The sequence below is a fragment of the Cryptomeria japonica genome, chromosome 3 (assembly GCF_030272615.1).
Source record: "Cryptomeria japonica chromosome 3, Sugi_1.0, whole genome shotgun sequence".
In the NCBI taxonomy this organism is placed as follows: Eukaryota; Viridiplantae; Streptophyta; class Pinopsida; order Cupressales; family Cupressaceae; genus Cryptomeria; species Cryptomeria japonica.
The window spans coordinates 832,812,331-832,838,824 of NC_081407.1; positions in this window are offsets into that span (position 1 = coordinate 832,812,331).

The following is a 26,494-nucleotide window of genomic DNA, read 5'->3' on the forward strand; positions in this document are numbered from 1 at the left end:
AGAATTCAGGAAAGCTTTTGGGCTTAATGAGTTCACCAATTTTCTAGAACCTATAAATTTCACATCACTAGCCCAAATTTATGGTGCACAGAGGAGTCATCTCAGGAACGGGCCTCTCAAAGAATTTTTTGTGAAGATAGGAGGGTTAACAGTTGTAGGACCCAACACACAAGAGCCCTTTCCATTAAGTATGTTCACCCTGAGGGATAAAGGAATGTATTGGGCACTTTGCCAAGTTTTGGGAGAAGATGCTGAATCAAATATGCCAAATCATTACCTATTAATGATTGCTCAGATTTTGAATCCTTCTCTTGCAATTACATTTGATTATGCCTCTTTCATTGCTGATGCTATTCATGGAGGGTTAACAAGAATCAAGAATGGAAAGGTGGATAGGCCTTTCGGATGGTACTCACTCTTGATGCATCTTTTTCTCTTCAAAGGTGGTGATTACTTTGCCAATGGACTAGACCTTGTTAAGGAGAAAGAAGGAGAAAAAATGCCGGTACAATTATGGAGTACTGTGTTGTCATGGGATAGAGAGGATGCCAGTTTTTTGAAGTTTGATAAATATTTTGCATCCAAGATAAGGACTCTCCTCTGCTCTGAGAACCCAAGAATCCCCAAAGTTCTTCTGGAATTCATAAGACCAAAAGAATTCGCAGAGAACATAAAAATTGTTCATAACTAGGGTGACATTTACTTGTGTCCACTCTCAATAGTTTTTAGAGTGTTTGGTTTCAGAGGCACCCCATTTTTGCTACCTTACTAGGTCCCTCTCAAAGTGGGAATTGCAGAGATCCTTAGACAAATTGGTGGTTTACAAGAGGCAGAGTTTACAGGCAGGGGTAAAGGGACTATTTTCCCTGCAGCTACCATAGCCCACCAATTTGTAATAACAAAAGGAGGTTGGAATTGCTTTGAGGATTTCCTCAAGCCTTATCATTTTTCCATTGCAGTGTCTAGGTGTGTTGATCCAAAAGACTTCTTCAATGGTATGTTTAGAAAGAAGGCAGCATGCAGAGGTAAGCCTCATCAATTCCAGTTCCCTGAAGACCTCATCAGAAATGAGTTTGATCTAGATGAGCAGGAGCTGAGGAAAGAGAAGTGGGTGGCTTATAAGAAAGCCTTGGATTTTGTGCATCAGTTTGATGCCAGCTATGACCCATTGTCTAGCTTTTTCCCACTGGAGGAGAAAATAAAGTTTTTGGTCATTTGCTTTGAAGATGTGATGTAGACCCTGAAGGAGAAGAGGGAAGTTGTAATTAAAAGCAACCCTGAAAAGGCGAGAATGATCTTAAGTAGGTCAGCTTCTAGCAAAGTAATCCCTCCTGGTGATTATACATTGCATAAGAAATCCAGTTATAGTGTGCTGATGCCTACAACAGGGGAGCTCTCTACCTCCCAAGGAAAGAGGAAGATACAAGATGTCATTGACATCCAAGAAAGCCCAAAGAAGCAAAGGGTGAGGAAAGAAGTACAATCAAATACACCTTTGTATTCCCCATCCTAATCCCCTATCCATATAGGAAATGAGCAAGCAACAGCTAAGCAACTCCTACAGTTAGGTAGTCTAGGGGAAATTGCCTACACTTATGATGAAGTGGAGGAAGGAATGCCAGAAGAACCCATTGCTGCTGAAATGGATATCACTACCACTGAACTCAAAGGCTAGGAGTGGGATCCTGAGATAAAGCAGGCAAGTAATGCCTTCTTAGCTAATAACAATTTTGTCACATCAGAAGCATTTATGCAGTTTATATGGAAACAACACATAGATAAATATAATGCTAGATGTGAAAAGAGAAAAGCTGAGCAGCCTAATAAAGATCCAGCCCTGGTAGAAGAGGAAATAAAGCAAGTGATGATGGAAGAATTCAAAACCATCACCCCTAAGAAGGGAAGAGATATGGTAGCACAAGATGGAGTGCTTATTTTACCCGAATGGGATATAGCAAATGCCCTAGTACTAGATGCAGTGAGAAAAGAGACTAAACCCATGGAGGGGATTACTTTCAATAAGAACAATGCTGCACTCGTCATGTGGTCTCTTAAGAGAAATGAGAGTAAGAAAGGCAAAGACACCCCAGGGTCAAGTTACCTTGGTGGGATGATGGTGAAGAGAGTGCAAAGTACAAGGGTAGTGGAGGCTGCTAGCACTGTGTTAGAGACTACAAAATTTAGTGTTGCAGTAGCAGAGAAGGAAGCCAAAGAGAAAGAGGCCCTCCAAGTTAAGTTGGAAACAGTTTTGAAGGCCTATAACAATGCCAAGGAGGAGGTAAGAGGTAAGGATAGCATCATTGCCAAGCTACAGAGCCAGTTGACTGGACAATACCATCAAGGTGAATCTTCAACACTGATGATCTCCTCTTCTCCTACAAGACCTCCACCTACTAGCCCTATCATTGAGTTTCCACCATCTCCAGCACCCTCCAGCTCTCAAATGGTTGAAATTACTCCTCAAGAATTAGAAAACTTAAAACAGGCTCAGGCCTTATATGCAAAGAAGTATGAGGAGAGAGTAAGAGCTACAATTTCCAGTTTTGCAGATACAATAAATGCCTCATTTCTCTACAACAATGTAGGTAAAATTATGGATATATGGAATGAGCTCAGGAGAGACAAGGCCATTTTGACACCTATTTTTGACAAATGGAGGCCTAGGGAGCAAGATTTAGAGTTTATGTGTGTATCCTGCGATGAAGCAAGGGCCAATCCCATCATTAAATCCACTTCTAATGTCGCTAAAGTCTTAGTACAATTAGTAGCAGAAGTGGATAATGTTGATAGGAAGGTAAATTTGTGCAAAAAGGAGTACACTGATCAAGTTTTTGAATTGCTCCCAGGAGTTTTTGCTAGCCCGGATCAATTAAAGGACAAACAAATGTGGCTTAAGGAGATAGAAGCTAAATTGTCAGCAAGAGTTAAAGGAATTATTGATCTAGATGATGCTTCTTTATTTGTTTTGAGAATACAAGAGATAGAGAAAATTAAGTCACATTATGTTTTTCTTAATTCAGAAGTCAACAAAATGAGAAATTCTTGGAAAAGGTTGACTAAAACTAAGGATAAAGTGATTAATTTCTCATGGCCGACAGAAGAGGTATATGGTGAGTGGACAACTAAATATGCCACCCATGATCTAGAATAGTTGGAGAGCACCCCTAAAAAGGTAGAAGAGGTTGCAACTGAACATCTTGTTGAAGAAACTGTAGAGGTCGAAAAGAGCTTGTAACTGCTTTTGTGAAAAGCTTGTAACCTCTTTATTTTGAAAGAAAGAAATGATTGTAACAAACTCTCCTCGAGAAGTCTAAAGCTTTGTGCATCCATTTTGTTATAAATGGATACCAGGACTAGAGGAAAATCGATCGCAAAGAATTGTAAGAAAACGCTGCAGAAATTTATCTGAGCTTTTCTAAGTCTTATGGAGAATATTAAAAAACTTCTTGTAATATTTCTTGAACTAAATATCAATATACAGACCATTAGTTTTGAGTCAAGCTTTGTGTTTTCTTCAAGTGTGTTTACAAATTTGTTTACTGTTTTCATTTTGAATAATACAAGGTTGTTCTGTTTGAATGGAATTGCAAAGCAATTTTAGTAGAAGTGTTCGCTAGCTTTTCTCTTTAGGAGGGAAATTAAAGATGCAGGGATCACTCATACCAGTAAACTCTTTGGAAGAGACTTTGAATTTTGATGATCATAGCTTAATTTGGAATGCATAAATTCTTGTAGGTGTCAGGCATATACAAGGATTAATAGAAACCAAGCCAACGGGATGCATAAAGATGTTTTGTTTAAGGAGAATTATCTGAGTTTAGTTGTTTATTACATGTTTTGTTGATTGAAATGCTGAATTTAAGTATAATTTCCATTCTTTGTTTTCAGTTGATTTCAAGGTGAATAGATCCACTGGTTTTATGGACTGGTTTGCTGTGGGTTTATGTTTGAAAGTGTAAATTCAATTCACAAAGGTATACCCACCTGGGCTCTGAGTAAGCCCGAAGTGTAGAAGGTTTAATCAAACCTTGTCATATGTTGTCTTGAGAATTTCCTTATCTTTGATGTCTCTTCTGCACTGAGTTTAATCATATTATTTTAAGGATGTTAAAGGGAATCAGATTTTGAAGACAACAGCAGGGGTGGATGAAACTGGTTTCCTAATCTAAGTAGGTTTCCTTGCCAGAGGTGTGGGTGCAGTAGGCTTTGTAACTTTTCTTACTAGCTTCCCCCTTGGCTCCACCTTCTTCTCCTCTACCGGAGGCTTGCAAGCTTTCTTCCTCTATACCCTTTTGAATGCAAGAGGTTGATTCTCCTCTGGATTAGAGTCAGAAGTGATAGAAGAAATGAAAGTCTCAAGCCTCTTTACCTCAGGAGCACTAACCACTATTGGTTGATCTATCGGTTTAGATCCAGAACCTAGTTTTGTATCTATCTAGTGAATTACAGTTTGAACAAATGCAAACATTTTGTCTATTTAATTTTCTCTCCTTTTCTTATTGAAGCCAATTTTAACTTCAAGAGCCTTCTCCTCCATAGTGCCAAAATGTTTAGTATTGTCATCTAATGGGGATTAAAGAAGCATTTTTGCATAAAGTTCCAAGATGTTGTCATCAACTTCATATCCTAGTTCAGTGACCCATATGGTTCTAGGCTCCACTTTTCCATGAGGATTTCATCAGTTTTTACCATGAAGCAGATATCAGTGGAGTATTTCTCCACAATATTCTTGGAGATCCTCTCCCTTTGCCTCATGTTCTCTTGAAAAGTTGTAAAGTAGCCCCAAGTATTTTCATCCCTGCAGCTGCCAAGACTTGTGATTGCATCTCTGATCTACATACCTATTGGTATGTCATGAGCCCAACGTTTCTTTCCCAAACCCGGTATCTCATTCATGAAATACAATATTAACCAGACAATAAGATTGCCAAACCTAAATGTTCCTTTCTTGACACCCTTGATACATGGATACATGAACTGGCAAAAGAGTTCAATTGACTTGATTGAGTTACCCTGTAGCCAATGGTCATGCTGACAAATTTTACATCTATGTCTTTGATGGTGTTGATCCTCATCAATCTTCCATCATGGGTTGCGTCGATGAGCTTTTCAACCTCAGTGTTGGAGATCTTCTTCCTAGGTTCCTGTCCAAATTTGGGTAGGCCAACGACCACCTGAATTGCTTCCTTGGTGATCATGTAGGGATAGTCTAGCTAGATGAATTCATTGTAGACCCTGCTCAGAACATATCTGATCATTTCATCCTTAAATTCCAGTATGTATAGGATTTTGGTTAACCCTAGGTCTTCAATGACTTGATATTCTAGCTTGATTATTTCAGAGCTTCTTAGTATCATAGATTGATACATACCCTTGATCCCCTCAGTGCCTAAATCCTCCAAGGTGTAGTGAATATAGGCCCTGACATCTTCTAAATAGACTACGCCATCGGGAACCCTCGAGAATGTGCCCGTAGAGTCTTCCTTTTCTTCTATCTAAGGAACTTTCTTAAAAATAGGTCAACGCCTATCCTTAACCTCAACAATGATGAATACTAAGAGGGGGGGTGAATTAGTATACCAAAAAATACTAAACTCAAACTCTTAAAAGTTTAGCAGTTAACCGGTATAACAAATTTACTAACAAACCGGTTAAGACAAATGCAAACCAAACAGAAAATAAAGCATTCACCCACAAGAGCACAATCATCATAACACAAGAAGTTTTGATGTGGAAACCCAAATGGGAAAAACCACGGTGAGAAGAACCTCACAAGTAACTATCTGCAGAATAGAAACCAGACTAGTTAAGGTCATACAATATTCTTCACCAGAACAGATCCTATTAGGAATCTAGAACTATGTTAGGAGATAAGTCCTGTTAAAGACTACCTTGTGAGAGGATTTCAGATTCACATTTGTGAACCACCTTGTTAGAGGATTTACAAAGGCTTTGTTGGGCCTACCCGGTTAAGGGTTTCAGACTTGTCTAAGATATGAGTAATCAACAAGTAGATGATCTAGATACTACCACAGTCTGCTTGGTTAGATCCTTGATAGCTCATTGTTAATGCACATTTAGCATTACTTCATTCTTCAATATCTCCACACTTTGTTTCTTCACCTAGACCTAATCTTCTCTTCTATAATCGCACATACAAAACCCTCATCAACTAAAACCCTAGACATGATGTCCTTATAAAGGAGTCTGATTTCATGTTGTTCCAATAGGATTAGATTACAAGTTCCTAGGTTCAGTGCATCTAGACACATTTGGTAACATGACACAAAATCACCACCAATGTCAGTGGATGATAACTCATCACAAAAATACTGGTTGGTAACTCATCATAGAGTAATATTGGTTCATTACCGATTACTGGTTCATACATTTTACCAATTACTGATTGTCAAAATGAAGACTGGAAAAATGTTAACTACCACTTTATTCCTTCATACTGCATTGAGATCCTTGAACTGCTTGAGGTCTTCATACCGCTTTGGGTCTTCAGTCAGTTTGTGACTGGTAAACACCTTTTGCAAAACATCGATAGTCTAAAGACTATAATACATAATACCGGTTGGAACAATTGTTGGTTGAGCATAACTCATACATAAAGAAAGTGATCATAAAAAAAGTGTATGTCCATCAATGACAATCACAACATCATCAAAATGCCAACAATCTCCCCCTTTGGCATTGATGGCAACATTTAGGAAAATTTTGACATCTAAGTGTTTTTACAACTAAAAATACGCCATAATCAAAATTACTCCCCCTAACCATATACACTATCCCTTTTGCAGAAATTATAATTTATACTACTCCCTTAAAGAAATAACATGAAAGTATACATAACATTCACCAAAATTTTAGATACTACTCCCCCTTTGCCAACAATAACAAAGTAATGCAGAATAACTCCTGTTTCTCATTAACATTAAAATGAATTTTTTTTTATGACAATAATGAGTGAAACTTATCAAAAACAGATTTAAAATCCTGCATAAAAGTCTTCATGGCTAATGACCATGACTCAAGTAATGAGGTAGCCACCTCACTTTCCGTCTGCATCTGTGATACTTGTTCTTCCATGGCATGAATTTTACTCATCTCTTGAGTTGCTGTGAAAGCTTCTAGATTGAGAAAGCACTTTTGAAGAATTTGCAGCCTGGGTAATAAAACCAGTTGAAGCTCCTGCAAATCTCTTGTTTGGTTGCTAATCTCCAATTCTATCCTGGTAGACTGGAGCTGATTACGGTGAATAGTTTGCCCATATGTAGTGAAAGAATCATACGGGGTCTTAAAGTTGCTTATGTATGTCTATAAATCAAATTGCAGTTTATCCTTTTGTGCAAGCACATCATCACAAAATAGATGGGGTTGCCTTATTTTGCTCAATAGTAGTTTTCCCTCATCCATAGCATCTCTTATGTCCTTCTGTTGTTTCTGAAGTTGAGACCAGAGCTCATTCAGTTTCTTTACTAAGGCAGTGTTTAGTGCCTTTTGATGCTTCTTTTGTGCATTAGCTTCAACAACTTCTTCTAGGCATTGTACCTGGTCCTCTACCACTATATAAAGAAGTTTTAGTTTGGCCAGAAAGGAATCGGTACTAGGGAAGTTGGTACCTAGAATCAAACTAGTAAGGGTGTCAATCACAGTGTGAATGACATCCTGTTCCTTTTTCCTCTTGAAAGTTTCTAGTCTTTCTTGTGCTAGCTTTATGACTCACAGCAGCTCTGATTCATCTATAGATTGGAGGTCAATAGGACTGGTGATATTAGCTAATTTGGCTTGACCACTGGTTGCGTTTGGAGTCTCCTCTTGTTTTTTCTTTTTTGCTTCCTTCTCCTCTTCCTCTTTTTTATTTTCCTCTTCTTTCTCCCTTTGCTCCATTTCATGCTTTTTCTTCTCTTCCTCCTTCTTTCTTTCTTCTTCTTTTCACTTTTCCTCTTCCTTTTCCTTCTTCTCCTCATCTTTCCACTTCTCCTCTTCTTTATTTTCCTCCTCTTCTTTCCTCTTCTCCTCTTCTTTCCTCTTCTCCTCTTCCTTCCTCTTCTCCTCTTCTTTCCTCTTCTCCTCTTCTTTCCTCTTCTCCTCTTCTTATTTCCTCTTCTCTTCATCTTGTTTCCTCTTCTCTTCATCTTTCTTTTTCTCTTCCTCTTTCTCTACTTTCTCTTTGTCAGCCTTTTCCTTGTCCAGCTTCTGCTTCTTTGCTTCTTCTTTATCCCGTTTCTCCTTTTCTTTGTCTGGAGTGGCATCTTCACCATCTAGCACATCCACATCAATAGTGTCAACCCATTCTGTAGCTGGTTCTCCTTCATCATCAAATGCCTCATCTAGTTTTCTAGTTTTTGTTTCCTATTTAGCTTGTCTATTTGCTTGAGCTACTTTATGCATTCTCACAACAACTTTGGTATGGGAGTGTGTGTCTTTCACCACTTCAGAGGCTTTGCCTTCTAGTAGCAAGAGTCTTCTTCTTCTCACGAAGAATAGAGCTTTGTACTGGTTCATGATTTCAAACAATTTAGAGTTTGAAGCATCAGGGAAGTATTCTGCAAAAAGCTTTTCTCTGATCTCCTGTTCTCTCTCGATGCCAATACGCCATTTATTATCTAAATAATTGTACAAAGAATTAGGTGTCTCAGTTCTAATTTCTAATGGTGACTATTCATGAACACACAAATAATTAATGACTTCCCGCTTTGTTTCCTCTTTCTCACGGTACTGATGATGCGGGTGCATTGCTGGTAGTGTTTGCTTTCTTCCTTGTTTGCCTGGTCTTCTTAGGCTATATTTCAGGTTCTGTATCCTCAGACTCCGATGAGTTTCTTTTGGTGTTTCGCTTCCTTTCAAATACTTTAGCGGGTGCAACTTCTGGTTTCTTCTTGGCAGGTGACTGCTTGGTCACTTTTGGGCTGGCTGAGCTAACCGGTGTCGATACCAATGGCACTGTCTTTCCCTTTTTCATTGAAGGTTCTTCAATTGGTGTTACCCTTTCCAAGTAGGTGCCAGTTCTCTTTTTCTTTTCATTTAAAGGAGAGGCAATCAAGGTAGAGGCATATCTATCCAACATGTAATACATCACCTCATATCCCATAGGTTCTACTTCTTCCTGTGTGGGCTCTACCGCTTCCATTATGCACTCATCTACTTTAATGGTAAAGCAGATGTCCTCTTCATATTTCTTAACAATGTCTCCAGATATCCTCATCCTCTGACTCATCTTCCACTTGAATTCATCAAAGTATTTATTCAAGACTTCAGGATATCCGATTCCTACTGCTTGGGGACTTTCCCTACTTTGTTTGGTGACTGATTGGGCAACAGATCATTGAATATCACTGACTCCTAGGAAATAGCCTTGAAAGTAGAAAAATAGACCTACCAAAAGTTGTCCAAATTTAAACCTTAGAGCATTGTCCTATTTGATGGGCTTCAAGTTTAATAGAAGTTGCTTCTGCAAACAAGTGCATAGATCAAATGAGGCGTCCTCCATGATCATTCTATAGGTGGCATTTACCTCAATAGTAGAGACAGAGTTTATTCTGCTAGCATAAAATGCCCCATATCCAATCACCATGCAAGCATACTTGACCAACTCATCTTTGATGGTGTTGATGATCATTCCCCATTGCTTGCTTAGAGAACTAGTGAGCTTAGTCATTTCAATCTTGATGACCTTCCGTAGGGTTGACACTTCACCAATGTTGCAAAAACCAGTGACAGCATGAATTGCTTCATGCATAATGTCATGCGTCCTCTCGAGATACATCTTTTCGCCATGCACTCTGCTTAGGATGATGCGGATGTGCTCTTTCGTGAACTCTTCAAGAAAGTAAACGGTATTGTGAAGTTTCTTCCTCTCTAGAATGTTGTATTCTGATTTGATCTTCTTTTCATCCCCACAAAATAGACTTAGCTAGGAATGAATCGCTAGGGATCCTATGTCTTCTAATTTGAAGTCAATGTACCCTAAAAATATCTCCTTCAACAATGACTCCAACAGGTATTTGGGACAAGGCATTGTATTTCATTTTTCTTTGAATGAATTTAGTTGAGTCCATGGGTACACTAGAGCTGGAGTGCAATGTAGAAGCCATGATTAACTGATAAACAAGAATTTCAAGAAATACCTTCAGAATTTCAAAATTTAGGGTTTGCAAATGCATTTTCGTAACACACCACTTTGGTTGCTGGATTACTGCTTGGTGTTCTTCACTTGATTGATTGATAATATCTCCAAATTCTTCTGCAAGTTTTTAAGTCTATCTGGATCGCAAGTCAAATCACCTATTGTTGCTCTGTACTTGAAAAATTCTTTGCTCAAAAACTGATAAGTGAAAATGACTTTGAAAATTCCTTTTAAATGAATTCTTCACCTACCATAATAAATGCTCCACCGTTAGGGTACAAACCCTAATTTGGCCTTTTACTGCTTCACAATCTTTTGCCAATTGAAAGGCAACGTATACCAGTTAAGGTCTTTTACTGATATAAACCGGGGGTTCGAAACATTTCAACGATTTGTTCCCCCTAAGATTTTCTCAAGCTCAGTTTGTTGGTTCAGAGACTTCCACACTAGGTGCAAAAACTGGTTCATCTTGTGACACTTCTTCAAGTTCCTTTTTCCATGTTTTATTCATTCCTGCTTGAATGGTTTACACATCAATCTTCCCTTCTAGAGTGACCAGTATATCATCTGATAGGTTCTTTCTCATTCTGCAGGTTGTGGCAGGGTCTCCCATTTTTCCTCCTGCATGTTGCAACTGTGTGATCGTTTCCATGACAAATCAAACAAGTTACTCTCCAACCAGTTGCCGCTTGATAGCCACCACCATCTGACTGATGGTCATAGGCATTATACCGGTTTGGATTATGGTTCACAGAGCATTCAATAAAAACTCCTTGAGTCCTTTGAGGATATCTCCCAGTGTTGTGCATAATAGACCTACATTCAAATGCTCTATGCCCAAACTTGTTGCATGCATAACAGTTTCCATTGAAACTATTGGATCTAGGCTTATTGTTTAAAAAATAAGGAAAATTATTGTAGGCCTTATTTCTACATACATTAGTAGTATGCCCTTCCTTGAGACAATTAAAGTAAATAGGTTTAAACTTTTTCTTACCTTTATCTTTTGATGTCGGTAGCTTCTTTGATGCTCCATCTTTTGTTCCAGAGGTCTCACCTTCCTCATAACCGGAAAAACCAAGTCTAGTGGTATTCTTTAACGGTTTTGCTGATTCAAGCTTTTGTTCTAGCTTAACAGTACTCTGATTGAATTTGGCAAGTATTTCCTTTGACTCAGTGAGTTCCTTGGAAATAGAAGCATTGGATTCCTTCAAGGTTGCATTCTCAGAAATAGCTATGTTTAGTTCACCTTGCATTTCTTCTTTTTCCACTTTACTCTCTTGGAGATGAGTAGTAAGGGCACTGATTTCTTGCTTTAGCTTGGAGATGTCATGATCGTTGTCTTTTACTAGATCTTTAGCTTTCCTTTGGTTCTCAAGCTCTTCACACATTCTGATAGTCAATCCTTCCAATTCCCTTCTCAGGTTGGCATTAGATTCATTCATCTTTTCAACTTCTTCAACTAGGGCTTCCATGTCTGCTTCATCAAAAGAACTATTTTAAGTAAGCTCCATCAGTTTCTTAGCATTCTCTCTTCTTTTTGCCAGAGAGGCTTTATATTTGACTTTGAGTTAATCAAAGGCTTTCTCAGTCTCCGTGAGACGATGAGTAAGTTCCCTCATAGTGTATTCCCCCATATCTCCTTCCAAGTGGTTAAACTTATAGAAAGGTTGGCTTTGATACCAATTGATGAATACTAAGAGGGGGGGGTGAATTAGTATACCAACAAATACTAAACTCAAACTCTTAAACAATTTAGTACTTAACCGGTATAACAGATTTACTAACAAATTGATTAAGACAAATGCAAAGCAAACAACAAATAAAGCATTCACCCACAAGAGCACAATCACCATACACAAGAAGTTTTGACGTGGAAACCCAAATGGGAAAAACCACAGTGAGAAGAACCTCACAAGTAACTATCTGCAGAATAGAAACTAGACCGGTTAAGGTCATACAATGTTCTTCACCAAAATAGATCTGGTTAGGAATCTAGATCTATGTTAGGAGATAAGTCCTATTAAAGACTACCTTGTGAAAGGATTTCAAATTCATAGTTATGAACCACCTTGTTAGAGGATTTACAAAGGCTTTGTTGGGCCTACCCAGTTAAGGGTTTTAGGCTTGTCGAATATATGAGTAATCAACAAGTAGATGATCTAGATACTAGCATAGTATGCTTGGTTAGATCCTTGATAGCTCATTCTTAATGCACATTTAGCATTACTTCAGTCTTCAACATCTCCACACTCTGTTTCTTCACACAGACCCAATCTTCTCTTCTATAATCGCACATACAAAACCCTCATCAACTAAAACCCTAGACATGATGTCCCTATAAAGGAGGATGATTTCATGTCGTTCCAATAGGATTACATTACAATTTCCTAGGTTCAGTGCATCTAGACACATTTGGTAACATGACACAAAATCACCGCCAGTGTCGGTGGATGATAACTCATCACGAAAATACCGGCTGGTAACTCATCACAGAGTAATACCAGTTGGAAAAATGTTAACTACCACTTTGTTCCTTCATACCGCTTTGAGATCCTTGAACCGCTTGAGGTCTTCATACCATTTTGGCTCTTTAGTCAGTTTGTGACCGGTAAACAGCTTCTGCAAAACATCGATAGTCTAAAGACTATAATACATAATACTGGTTGGAAAAATTGTCAGTTGAGCATAACTCATACATAAAGAAAGTGATCATAAAACAAGCATGTGTCCATCAATGACAATCACAACATCATCAAAATGCCAACAAACAACAGTGGGATTAACAATGAAAGTAGGAGAAGATGATGATCTGGATGCCATTTCAAAGAAATACCTAGAAAGCGATCATTAGTTTGAAGATTTTGATTACTTCTTAGATAACTGTTGGAAATATTTTAGAATTCCTTTGCTCACTTTTGATCACATGTGATTCGCCTTTTCTTCTCTTTGGTTTTCTCGAGTGCTGGGTGAGTGAAAATGAGTCCATTTTCCATTTTTATCAGTGAGTAAACCCTAATCCTTCACTGTCATAAATGCTTAGCGATGTACCCTACCAGATGTTGGTTTCATAGTTTTATGATAGGTAAACCTTCGTCAATTATCAATACAACTCTCCAGATCTCTTCCAGATCTCTTTTGGGGAATATGGAATATTTGCAATGAATTCACCAGCCCCTAAGGTGTATGCCTCAGTTATCGGTTGAATTTCCTACTAGTACAAGAATACTTTGTTCTATTGGTAGAGTTACTAGTGTAGTTACCAGTGTAGTTGCATCTCCACTTGGTTCTTTAGACTTTCTAACCCATCTCTTGGTGTGATCTTGTTGTATTTCATCTACCTTCTTCTTTCCTTTCTCATTTTCTTTATCATTCCTAGCCGGTTTAGTCTTATTTTTGCAATACTTAGTAATATGACCTGTTTTGTTGCATGAATAACATGTAACATTGTTATTTTGAATTTATTTAACATATCTGGTGTCATTCCTTGACCTACATTGATTAGCCAAATGTCCAAACTTTCCACATGCATGACATTTAACATTCATTCTACAATCTTCTAACTTATGACCATATTTTTTGTAATTTGTGCATTGACCGGGAACATAATTATCATTTTGATTTGCTCTATTTCTACATTGTTTAGCCATATGCCCAAGTTTATTACAAAAAAAAAACATCTACCATTGAATTTAGGAGCATTAGATTGCATTACCAATTTCCTCTAGTCTGATGAGTACTGGAGCTTTCACCTTATACAAATCCAAGTCCTCTATAATCTTCATTCTGCCTTTGGCTTTTCAATAAATCATCCAACTGTGCAACCCTAATCTTAAATATTTCTTTATACGCGGTTGTAGTAGTCAGATCATCTCTCAGAGTTATTATTTGTCTTTCAAGCCCTTGTTCATTATTTCAGGATTGTACCAAATTAGTTTTCAACATATCATTCTCATGAGCCAATCTGCCACATTCTTCATATTTGTTCTTCAGAGATACAACAATATTTTCTTCCACATTCTTTCTAACCTCAATATCTTTTGACATCCTCATAGTCAGGTCTTGCATTTCATTATTCATGAGCATGTTTTCTTGACTCAATTTCTGACATTGTTCCTTGAGTGCATTTTTCTCTTCATCATCCTAGTTTTGCAAAAGTTCCTTCTTCCTAGCTTGAATTGATGATAACCTTTCTTGTAGGACAAGAATGAATTCATTAGAAAAATTCAATTCATATTGCAGTTTTAAGTTCTTCATCCCTTCAACATCATAATCCTCGTACAGGACATAGATAGAATGGGAGTACTAGGAGTACGCCATCTCAAGTTGCTTCTCCATAGCCATGTTTAATGATTCTGGTTTCAGGATATTCCTCAAGCTCTTAAACTTCCTCCAAGGAACCAGGCTCTGATACCAATTGTTGGAATCCAAGAATACTGAGAGGGGGGGGGTGGATCAGTGTTCTGCCCATAATATATGATTTTACCTTTTTATAACATACACATATAAATTGATAAATGAAGAAACATATAACTTGAAGTAAATAAACCAGCCACATGAATGAACACCATAACACATAGAATTTATACGTGGAGAACCTCAAAGAGGAAAAACCATAGTGGGATTTGTGACCCATAATATAAATTCACTGGCCATATGAAAGATATTACATAATATGATGAAATGCACATGCAAGAAGGCACATTGCTCAACACAAAATAGTCACACTGACTACAAGCTTCTGCTAAGATAAAACAGTAATGATGAACTCACAAAATGCATCTGTAATGCCAAAAAGAGTTCCAGTTATAGCTTTGTTCTATACTGGTTCATAAACCCTGAACAATTCTATCAGTATCTCCTTTCCTCAAAGAATACTTTACAAACCATCTACAGTTCATTGCATGATATAACACTCACATACAAATGATTTACATACATATCCTTTGATTGATACTTAAAGATAAGTACAGATTCCAAGCTAACAAGATGAGGGGGGGGGTGAATCATACAAACTTAATCTTCCATAAAAACATCATATTCAACCTCGGTAACATATACTTCAGTAATATAACCAAAACTGCTAAACATGCAAACTCAAAAGCATATAAACATCATCAAACTATAGGGAAAAACTACTGTGGGATTTTGGACCCACTAAGAAATATACTATTTTAGAGTATGCTTAGTTAAAAGCAAATCCTGTTAAAGATTACACACACATTGCTAGATGTGACCCAGTTAAGGGATTTCCCTCATATCTATTAGGATCTCCACCTTGTTAGAAGTGACCTTGTTAAAGGATTTCAAAAACTCAATCAAAATGTCACCTTGCTAGAGGGTTTTACAAATAAGACTGTTAAGTCCACTTGGTTAAGAGATTTTCTGTCACTTCACAAAATAATAGTAATAAAAATCTATCTGCAACTTCACATCTAAAATTCTAAAATAGATTCTTATTTGCTCAGTACAATATAGACATAGAACTAACCTTGTCCATCTGCTGGGCTTTATACTCTGTTATTCAAAACAAGTCTTCAAGCTTCTATGCTTAGTAATCACTATGTAGCATCCCTGTGCACACACTTGCCCACATACATTGTTTATCAACAGTTCCCTATTTATAACCAATTCACCAACCGCTCAATCTCCTTGATCACATTTCCCATGATCAATCATAGCCATCAAATCTTCAAAGTTTGTCCAGGTTCAATGTATCCTTCGATCTGAAAATGTTTTACCCTACCTTGGAACTTGCATACATTTCTTGGAACTTGTGCTAGGGTATTGCGGTTCAATCTAAGCTGTAGATCTTCTTGCCGATTTTCCTTTGCCATAGATTCTTTAACAAACTTCATTCACGACACACCAATCATTTAATCATAGCCAGCTCATCAGCTTCCTTCATTAAATAATGCATGTAATCATTTAATGTATTCTGTTATTACTCGGTTGCAACTCGGTAAATACTAAACTTCACTCGGTAGACATTCAACCTTCATTAACCAATAGAGATAACCTTAGGGTTTACCGACTAGGTTCCTTAGGGTTTACCGACTTGGTTCTTTGCTCGGTAACATAGTATAGTATTAACCTTTCAATCAATAACATATGTAGGATAGAAAAACAATCTAATCATCATGATCTCATCATTGTCTAACTCGGTAATAGTTGCCCATTGAATAACTTATTTCTCCCCTTATCCATCATATTCTATTTGTGTCTTTTACCGACATCTTTATACTCATCAAATCATACTTCTCAAGATATGGCAACATCATACTGAATTAGAAAATCAATTTCTTGACATCAATGCCAAAATAATAATATTAAAATAGTAAAAATCCTTAATCAGTTTTATCCATAATCATCAACAATCTTCTCAATATCCTTTTTGAAATGCCAACAATCTCCCCTTGTCTGTTATAATGCCAAATGCCAACAATCTCCCCTTGTCTGTTATAATGCCAAATGCTAACAATCTCCCCCTTTGGCATTGATGGCAAAACCAATTGATTTGACCTAATAGATTCGGATTGCTGTGAGATTCTGAAATGCTAAAATGCTCTCCCCCTGTCATCAGAATTCTCCCCCATACATTCTTCTTCTCCTCTTCTTTAGTCTTCTCCCCCTTTGACAATAATGCCAAAAAGTAAAGAACTAAAACATAATTTCTTCCTGTATGAAGTGATTTCCTACTATTATGTGTCAACTTAGTCTCGGTCAGAGCATTTATGTCTTTAATTCCTATTCCCTGTATTATTTCCTATATTGTTTCCTGCAAACCTTTAGAAAACATCCTAAAGTGTGTAAATGAGCATCAACTCCTAAAAAGATATTATGTAGAGTCATCGAATTGATGCTTTCACCAAACTCGGCCAGTGAGTAGAAGATAGGGGTAGGACCCCTAACTTACTTCTGAGATACTCAAAGGTGTCCGTTGGCAGTGGCTTGGTGAAGATATCTGCTATTTGTTCCTTTGTGCTAACATATTCCAACACCACTTTCTTCTCTTGAGCTTCTTCTCTAAGATAATGATATTTGATAGAGATGTGCTTTGTCTTAGAGTGCATAACAAGATTCTTTTAAATGTTAATGGCACTAGTATTGTCATAGAATATAGTTACTGGCTCGGTAACTTTCTCATTTATACCTTCCAATAGTTGTTTGATCCATGCTATGTTGGTACAATTCAATGCTACAGTAACGTATTCAGCTTCTGCTGTTGACTGTGAAACACATCCTTGTTTCTTGCTAAGCCAACTCACTAGTCTTTCTCCTAAAAAGAAAGCTCCTCCACTTGTGCTTTTTCTATCATCAATGTTGCTTGCCCAATCAACATCAGTATAAACTTTTAAATCAAAATCATTTCTTTTCTGATATACTAAGACATAATCTTCAGTGCCTTTTAAGTATCTAAAAAATTCTCTTGATTGTTGTCTTGTGTGTTTCCTTAGGATCTGCAGAGAATCTTGCAACTATACCTACTACATGTGCTATGTTTGGCCTACTGTGAACAACATATTGCAACTTTCCAATCATGGATTGGTAAAGTGTCTCATCAACAGATGCAGATTCATCATTCTTTGATAATTTACAGTTGGTAGTCATAGGAGTACTTACTGGTTTTGAATCCTCCATTTCAAATTTCTTCAAGATTTCCTTTATGTACTTGGATTGAGTAATGAAAATATCATCTTTCATTTGCAGTATCTGTAAACCTATAAAATACTTTATCTCACCAATTAATGACATCTCAAATTCTTTGCTCATTTCATTTCCAAAGTTCTTACATAGAGAGTCATTTCCACAAAATATAATATCATCAACAAATATGGCTGAGATTAGTATTCCATTTTCATCATTCTTCATGTAAATATTGTTGTTTTCACTTGTTCTTATAAAACCAATCTTGATTAAATAAGAGTGCAATCTTTCATACCATGCTCTAGGTGCTTGTTTCAGACCATATAAAGCTTTGTTCAATTTACATACCTGATCTTTATTATTGTCTTCAACATATCCTTCAGGTTGTTTAATAAAGACTTCTTCTTCTAATATACCATTCAGAAATGTAGATTTGACATCCATTTGATATACCTTGAAATTCTTGTAATTAGCATATACCAACAATGTTCTTACTCCTTCAAGTGTTGCTACAGGTGAAAAAGTCTCACCAAAATCAATTCCTTCTTCTTGGGCATAACCTTTGCAAACTAGTCTTGCTTTATTTCGAATGACCTCTCCTTTTTCATTCAGCTTGTTTCTAAAAATCCATTTTGTACTAATTACATTTTTGTCCTTTGGTCTTGGGACTAGTGTCCATGTGTCATTCTTCTTGATTTGATCAATCTCTTCTGTCATAGCATTTATCCAATCTTCACTATTAAATGCCTCTTTCACTATTCTTGATTCAAATTCAGATATTAGACATGTGTTCTGTCTCAGTTTGTTCCTTGTAATCACTGGATCATCCTTATCTCCTATAATCTGACTTGGTGCATGATGTCTTCTGACATTTTTGGCTAATACAGGCCCGGTAGGCTCTGTATGTTCTTCTTCATCACTCAGTAACTAGATATTCTCTTCATTTCCTTCTGTAGTTTTCTTGGTAGGACTTGTCAGTTGAACATAGACAAATTCATCATAATCTTCTAGTTCCTTGGAATTTCCTTCATCATTTCTTTTTGCAAATTCATCAATTTTCACATTTGCACTTTCTACTATTTTGTTAGATGATTTGATCAGACATTTAAATACTTTACTTCTAGAAGAATAACCAAGAAATGTTCCTTCTTCACTTTTTTAATCAAACTTGCCATTTCTATCATCCTTGTGTACATAGCATCTACTTCCAAAGATTTTAAAATAACTTACATTAGGTTTCTTGTCATACCAAATTTCACAAGGTGTCTTCAAAGTGCCTTTCTTCAGTTGTACTCGGTTCAGGGTGTAAACTACAGTGCTTATTGCTTCTCTCCAAAATGTTTGTGGCACTTTCTTTTCAATCATCAAGGTTCTGCCACAATCCACAGTAGATCTGTTTCTTCTCTCAGCAACTCCATTTTGTTGTGGAGTTCTCGGTGTAGAGACCTATCTTTTTATACCATGATCATTGCAGAATAAGTTGAACTCATCAGATGTCAACTCTCCTCCTCTATATGACCTAAGACATTTCAGTTGTCTTCCTGTTTCATTTTCAACTCTTGTCTTGTACCATTTAAACATTTGAAAAGCTTCTTATTTTTCTTTTAAAAACATTATTGACATCATCCTTGAGTAATCATCCACAAATAATATGAAATATTTATCACCATAATAACTTTGAACTTTCATAGGACCACAAAGATTAGTGTGCACAAGATCTAAAATTCCCTTAGAAGTGTAGGACTTACTTGTAAAGCTTGATCTTGTCATTTTACCCATCTAGAATCCTTGGCACATAGCATTCTCAGGTTTTTCAAGGCTTGGTAGAATTCTTACTCGATGCTTCTTGCTTATTTTGATCAGATTATCAAAATTTACATGACAAAACCTTTTATGTCATAACCAGGTATCATCTATCTTTGCATATAGACATTTATTCTGAGTTGAGTCAAGGTGAAATGTGTTACCTTTTGTTTGTGTCCTGGTAGCAACTAACTTTCCATGCTTGTCATGAACTTTGACAATTCCTTTCTAAAATTCTATTTGGTATCCTATATTGTTTAGCTGCTACACTCAACAAATTGTATTTTAAACCTTCAACCCAATAAACATCATTGAATCTTGCATTTTCAAGAAGTGTTATGGATCCTTTACCTCTTACTGGACATGGTGCATCATTATCAAATCTTACATAGCCTCCATCATAGTCTTCTAACATAACAAACTTGTGTTTATCACCTATCATGTGATGTGAGCATCCACTATCTATGATCCAAGAATCATTAGTATTTATGTGAGATATAAGGGCTTTTTCTTCATACCTTTCTTCATCTGATCCATCTTTGATGGCCACATAAACTACTTCCTTTGTATTAGTTTCATCTAATTTATCATCATTGGATTCCTTATCGGCTATTAAGCATGACTTTCTATCTCTTCTTCTGAAGTCTCGGTGTCCTCTGTAATGATTATCTTTCTATCTATCATCCCGGTAATATCTCTTTTCAGTAGAATCTTTGTCAGGAAATTTAGAAGCCATATGTCCTATCTTATCACAATTGAAACATTTCAAAGGTAGTTTTCCTTTATACTTACCTTTTCCTCTCGGTAACCTTCTAGCTAATAGTGCTTCAAACTCTCTTGCTTTCTAATTTCCTCATACAGTTTGTGTACTTCCTCCTTGTTCTTGTGAAATATTTCACTTGCTCCACTATGATCCCCTTTACTCTACTTACTCACTCTATCATTGTAATCATCAAATTCACCAATATGAAAAGAACTAAATGCAGATTCAACTTTATTTACCGATGACCCACTATTATCAAAGTTACTTAACTCAAATGCATGTAGCTTATCAATAGTAGCATCTAAAGAAACTGGCATATTAGGTATAGACCTTAATTCATTGATTGCAGAGACTCGGATTGCATAGGTTGGTAGAAGGGTTCTTAACAACTTACTTGTTATATCCTTTTCTTCAATAGTTCTACTTGCTCCTTTGATTTGATTGACAATCTCCTTTAGTCTTGTACTGTACTGAGTTATGTTCTCACCTTCATTCATCCTCATAGATTCAAGTTGTCCTCTTAGACTATCTACTTTTGCTCTTTGAACATGTTCATCTCCTCCATATATTGATATGAGCTTATCCCACATTGCCTTTGCATCATTGCAGGCTTCTAGATCATTAAAGTCTAAGTCGGTCAATGCAGATGTTATTTCAATCATTGCTTGAATATGTTCTTGCTTTGCCTTTATCTCTTCCATAGTCAATGGATAGGTGCTCGGTGTAACAAAATCATTCTCCAGATAGTATACAACATATTCTCCAACTCCTGATAGATGCAGCTTCATCCTTTTCTGCCATGTAGAGAAACTTGACTTGTTCAGCTTTGGTGCATCCCTCTTATACATCTTTGGATCTTTTCCTCAAGTACCTTTAATCTTTTCCTTCCGAAGTCCAAAGCTCTGATACCAATTGATAGTTCTGATACTTAAAGATAAGTACAGATGCCAAGCTAATAAGATGAGAGGGGGGGTGAATCATACAAACTTAATCTTCCATAAAAACATCAGATTCAACCTCGGTAACATATACTTCAGTAATATAACCAAAACTACTAAACATGCAAACTCAAAAGCATATAAACATCATAAAACTCATAATACTAGATTTAACGTGGAAACCCAAATAGGGAAAAATCACTATGGGATTTTAGACCCACTAAGAAATATACTCTTCTAGAGTATGCTCGGTTAAAAGCAAATCCTATTAAAGATTACAAACACATTGCTAGATGTGATCCGGTTAAGGGATTTCCCTCAAATCTATTAGGATCTTCACCTTGTTAGAAGTGACATTGTTAAAGGATTTCAAACACTCAATCAGAATGTCACCTTGCTAGAGGTTTTTACAAATAAGACTGTTAACTCCACTCGGTTAAGAGATTTTCTATCACTTCACAAAATAACAATAATAAAAATCTATTTGCAACTTCACATCTAAAATGCTAAAGTAGATTCTTATTTTCTCAATACAATATAGACATAGAACTAATCTTGTCCATCTGTTGTGCTCTATACTCTATTATTCATAATAGGTCTTCAAGCTTCTATGCTTGGTAATCACTATGTAGCATCCCTATGCATACACTTGCCCACATACATTGTTTATCAGTAGTTCCCTATTTATAAACAATTCACCAATTGCTTAATCTCCTTGATCACATTTCCCATGATCAATCATAGCCATCAGATCTTCAAACTTTGTCCAGGTTCAATGTATCCTTCGATCTGAAAAGGTTTTACCCTACCTTGGAACTTACATACATTTCTTGGAGCTTGTGTGAGGGTATTACGGTTCGATCTAAGCTATAGATCTTCCTGCCAATTTTCCTTTGCTATAGATTATTTAACAAACTTCATTCATGACATACCAATCATTTAATCATAGCCAACTCATGAACTTCCTTGATTAAATAATCCATGTAATCATTTAATATATTCTATTATTGCTCAGTTGCAACTCGGTAAATATTAAACTTCACTCGGTAGACATTCAACCTTCATTAACCAATAGCGATAACCTTAGGGTTTACCGACTAGGTTCCTTAGGGTTTATCGACTAGGTTCTTTGCTTGGTAACATAGTATAGTATTAACCTTTCAATCAATAACATATGTAGGATATCAAAACAATCTAATCATCATGATATCATTATTGTCTAACTCGGTAATAGTTGCCCATTGAATAACTTATTTCTCCCCTTATCCATCATATTCTATCTGTGTCTTTTACCAACATCTTTATACTCATCAAATCATACTTCTCAAGATATGGCAACATCATACTGAATTAGAAAATCAATTTCTTGACATCAATGAGAAAATAATAATATTAAGATAGTAAACATCCTTAATCAGTTTTATCCATAATCATCAACAACCTTCTCAATATCCTTATTGAAATGCCAACAATCTCCCCTTGTCTATTATAATGCCAAATGCCAACAATCCTGCGCATCACATAGTTCTACTGCCCATTCATACACACTCTTCTATTCTATATCTCACAATGACCTAAAAAACTAACTTATATACCCTTTATAAACAATATGCCTTATGTCGGCCCAATAAAATAATTACAAAATGATTTTACTAATAAGACTTTCTTTGGATCCTAGACTGATGTTAGCTTGACTGAAGTGTTGGATGCTAGTGTCGGTGCCAGTTGTGACCCTGAATACTCCAATACCGATATCTGCTAGTGTATGCCTCCTAATGCCGGTATATGTTTTCTATAGATTCTTGTTGCCATCAATGACATCATATAAGTTTGATGAGTGTCAATTGCCAACAATTACATTATTCTCACATTACATATCCATATCCCATTCCCTTGATCTCTACCAAATGTGATCTATAATGAGATCTTACAACTATATATACAAACCCTTGACCATAAACAATCAGGTTGACCACCAGATAATAAACCAATTACATAATTACAAAACATGTCGGCCTTAGATTAAACAAATAATATCAAACACATAATACATCCCAGAAATATATCAAGAGGTCCAATCCACACGTTACATTAAGTCGGTCCATAACCTAGATCAATTGGGACCCAATATAGGTTCACACGCTAAAGAAATGATCTCCATCTGCCAAGTCTAAAACATGATCACCAATGACATCCTGAAACTCCACAAGAAATTTTACCAACACCACTTATGCATATCATCAAATATCTTCATCAAAATCTCTGCCAGTGAAACCCTCGCCGGAACCAGAAACCGAGCTTCTAGGAAAACATGATAGCATCCAATCACCATACCAGAACCAACTAACTGGATATGAGCATGAGTATCATGAATAAGCCAATTCCATAAGCAGAGCCTACCGGATCATGCCAGATCCAAACCAACCAGAAACCACTCATCCTACCAGTACTAGAAGGGTGCCGATAAAGAATTCAAATAGCTACTGTTGGCCTCAATGACAAAACATCAATGCAACACAATCAATTCCACCAAATTGTCAACAATCTCCCCCTTTGGAATTGATGGCAACACTAGATGTTGAAAACATCTAAGTACCAAGAAATGCCAAACAAGTCTCCCCCAATAGAAGACAACCAACAATTCTCTCACTCAAAGATATAGCAATGAGATTCTAAAACAAAGACAAAACTCACCCTGTGAATGATATCTCTATAAAGCTCTAAATTATACATATATCTCTCCCCCTTTCTTTTTCACATCAATATATCTCCTCCTTTGACATCAATGCCAAAAATATGACAAAAATATCAAAGTAAAAACATATACCATTAAAACTAAAAGATAACTACTCCTCCTGAGCAGTAGCATCCCCACATTAGTTCCATAATAAAAAGTTTCTCTGATAGTGTATATCGTACTGATGCCAAATCACATCAATCAAGTCTCCATTGGAGGGGGAAAAACCTTGAATTTGTCTCTCAGGTACTCAAATGATTCTTTAGGCAAAGTTTTAGTGAAAATACCTACAATCTTCTCTTTAGTGATCACATAAGCCAATCTAACTTTATTTGCTTCCACCTTTTATTTCAAAAAGTTGTACTTGATAGATATGTGCTTTGTCTTAGAATGAAATACTAGATTCTTTGATATGTCAATAGCAAAAAAGTTATCATAGTGAATAACTACAGGTCCATTACAATCCACCTTTATATCCTTCAACATTTGCTTCATCCATAGAACTTGAGTTGTGCTTGATAGATATGTGCTTTGTCTTAGAATTAAATACTAGATTCTTTGATATGTCAATAGCATAAAAGCTATCATAGTGAATAACTATAGGTCCATTATAATCCACCTTTATATCCTTCAACATTTGCTTCATCCATAGAACTTGTGTACAGTTAGTAGCAGTACCAACAAACTCAGCTTCAATAGTAGATAAAGAAGTACATGACTGTTTCTTGTTGATCCATTGAACCAAATTATTTCCAAGAAAGAAAGCTCCACCAGAAGTACTTTTTGGGTGATCAACATCTCCAGCCCAATCAAGATTTGTATATGCACATAATGTAAAGTTATCATCCTTAGGGTACCACAAACCATATTCTGATGTACCTTGCAAGTATCTAAAAGTCCTTTTCACCACACTCTCATGATTTTCTCTAGGATCACTCTGAAATATTGAAACAATACAAACAACATTCATTATGTTAGGCCTAGTCTGAGTCAAATAAAGGAGACCTCCAATCATAGATTTGTATCTTGTAGGATTTACCGGTACAGAAACATCTTTCCTTGTAAATTTCTCACTTGTAACCATAGGAGTACTTACCGGTTTAGAATCTCCGATACCAAATTTCTTCAACAGTTCCCTAGCATACTTAGTTTGACAGATGAAAATAGCTTTGTTAGTCTGAATAATCTACAAACCTAAGAAAAATTTCATGTCACCAATCATAGACTTCTCAAACTCTTTCTCCATATTGTTAGCAAATTCCTTACAAAACTTATCTTCACCTCCAAAAATAATGTCATCAATAAATACTTCAATAATCAGTATATCCTCATTAGTGATTTTATAATATAAATTAGTGTTAGCATTACCCTTAGTAAAACCAAGCTTAGAAAGATATTTATCCAACCTTGCATACCAAGCTTTAGGTTCTTGTTTCAATCGCTATAAAGCTTTCCTTAACCTGCAAACCATGTTTGTATCATATGATAGTGAGAAATCATTAGCTTGCTCAATATAAACTTCCTCAAAAACATCCCCATTTAAACATGCACACTTAACCTCCATCTGATAAACCTTGTAGTTTTTTATGAGCAACATAGGCAAGAAATAATCTTACAGCTTCAATCCTAGCTATAGGTGAAAAAGTGGTAGGGTTTACTTAGCTTTCTCACACTTCACCTAGTTGGTGTTGCTCAATTCCACCAGCCTCTCAAGGTCTAGCTATGGTCCAAGACCTACAAGTCCTTCCCAATATCTTCTAGGACTTTCTATTTGCCAATCTCAAGGTGTTTGCAACAAGTGTTGACTAGGAACCCTACCATTTCAAAATGTTTCCCATATGCTCAATCTTTCAATATTGACAACAACTTATCAATTTATCACTTCTCACCCCCATCCTATTGTGATTCATTGTGCAGAGCATCATTGACCCTCCAACAATTACATTGCAACTTATCATTCTTTCTTCTTAAAAAACTCAACTCTTCTTGTTTCACCTTCCTTCACTAGGCTTCACCAAGATGCCCAAATAGAACTCTCAACCTCACCAAATTGTTCCAACACTTACTAGGGTCTCTACATACCCTATTCCTCTTTACCCAATAGGATTCACTTACCCTATCATCTGGTTCTCTCTCAAACCCTTATCCGGGTCCCTAAATAGGCCAATTTCCTAGTAGTCCCGTTCAGCGGGTATTCTGACATTTACTCAAAATAATTTGAAATAACTTGACAAATAAATTGAATATCTAGATACCCTTTTGGAAGTTACATAACATACATAAAAATCATCTATGGTTCTTTTAGATGAAATACTCAGACCAACACCCTGCTACAGATCAACTAGGCCCATTTAACAACCTTTTCCAAAGCAAGTACCAACAAATGGTATGATCACAACACAAAACCAAAAAAATAGTCTTGACAAATGTTCCAAAACCATAGATTTTCCATGTTTCAAGATAATACACAA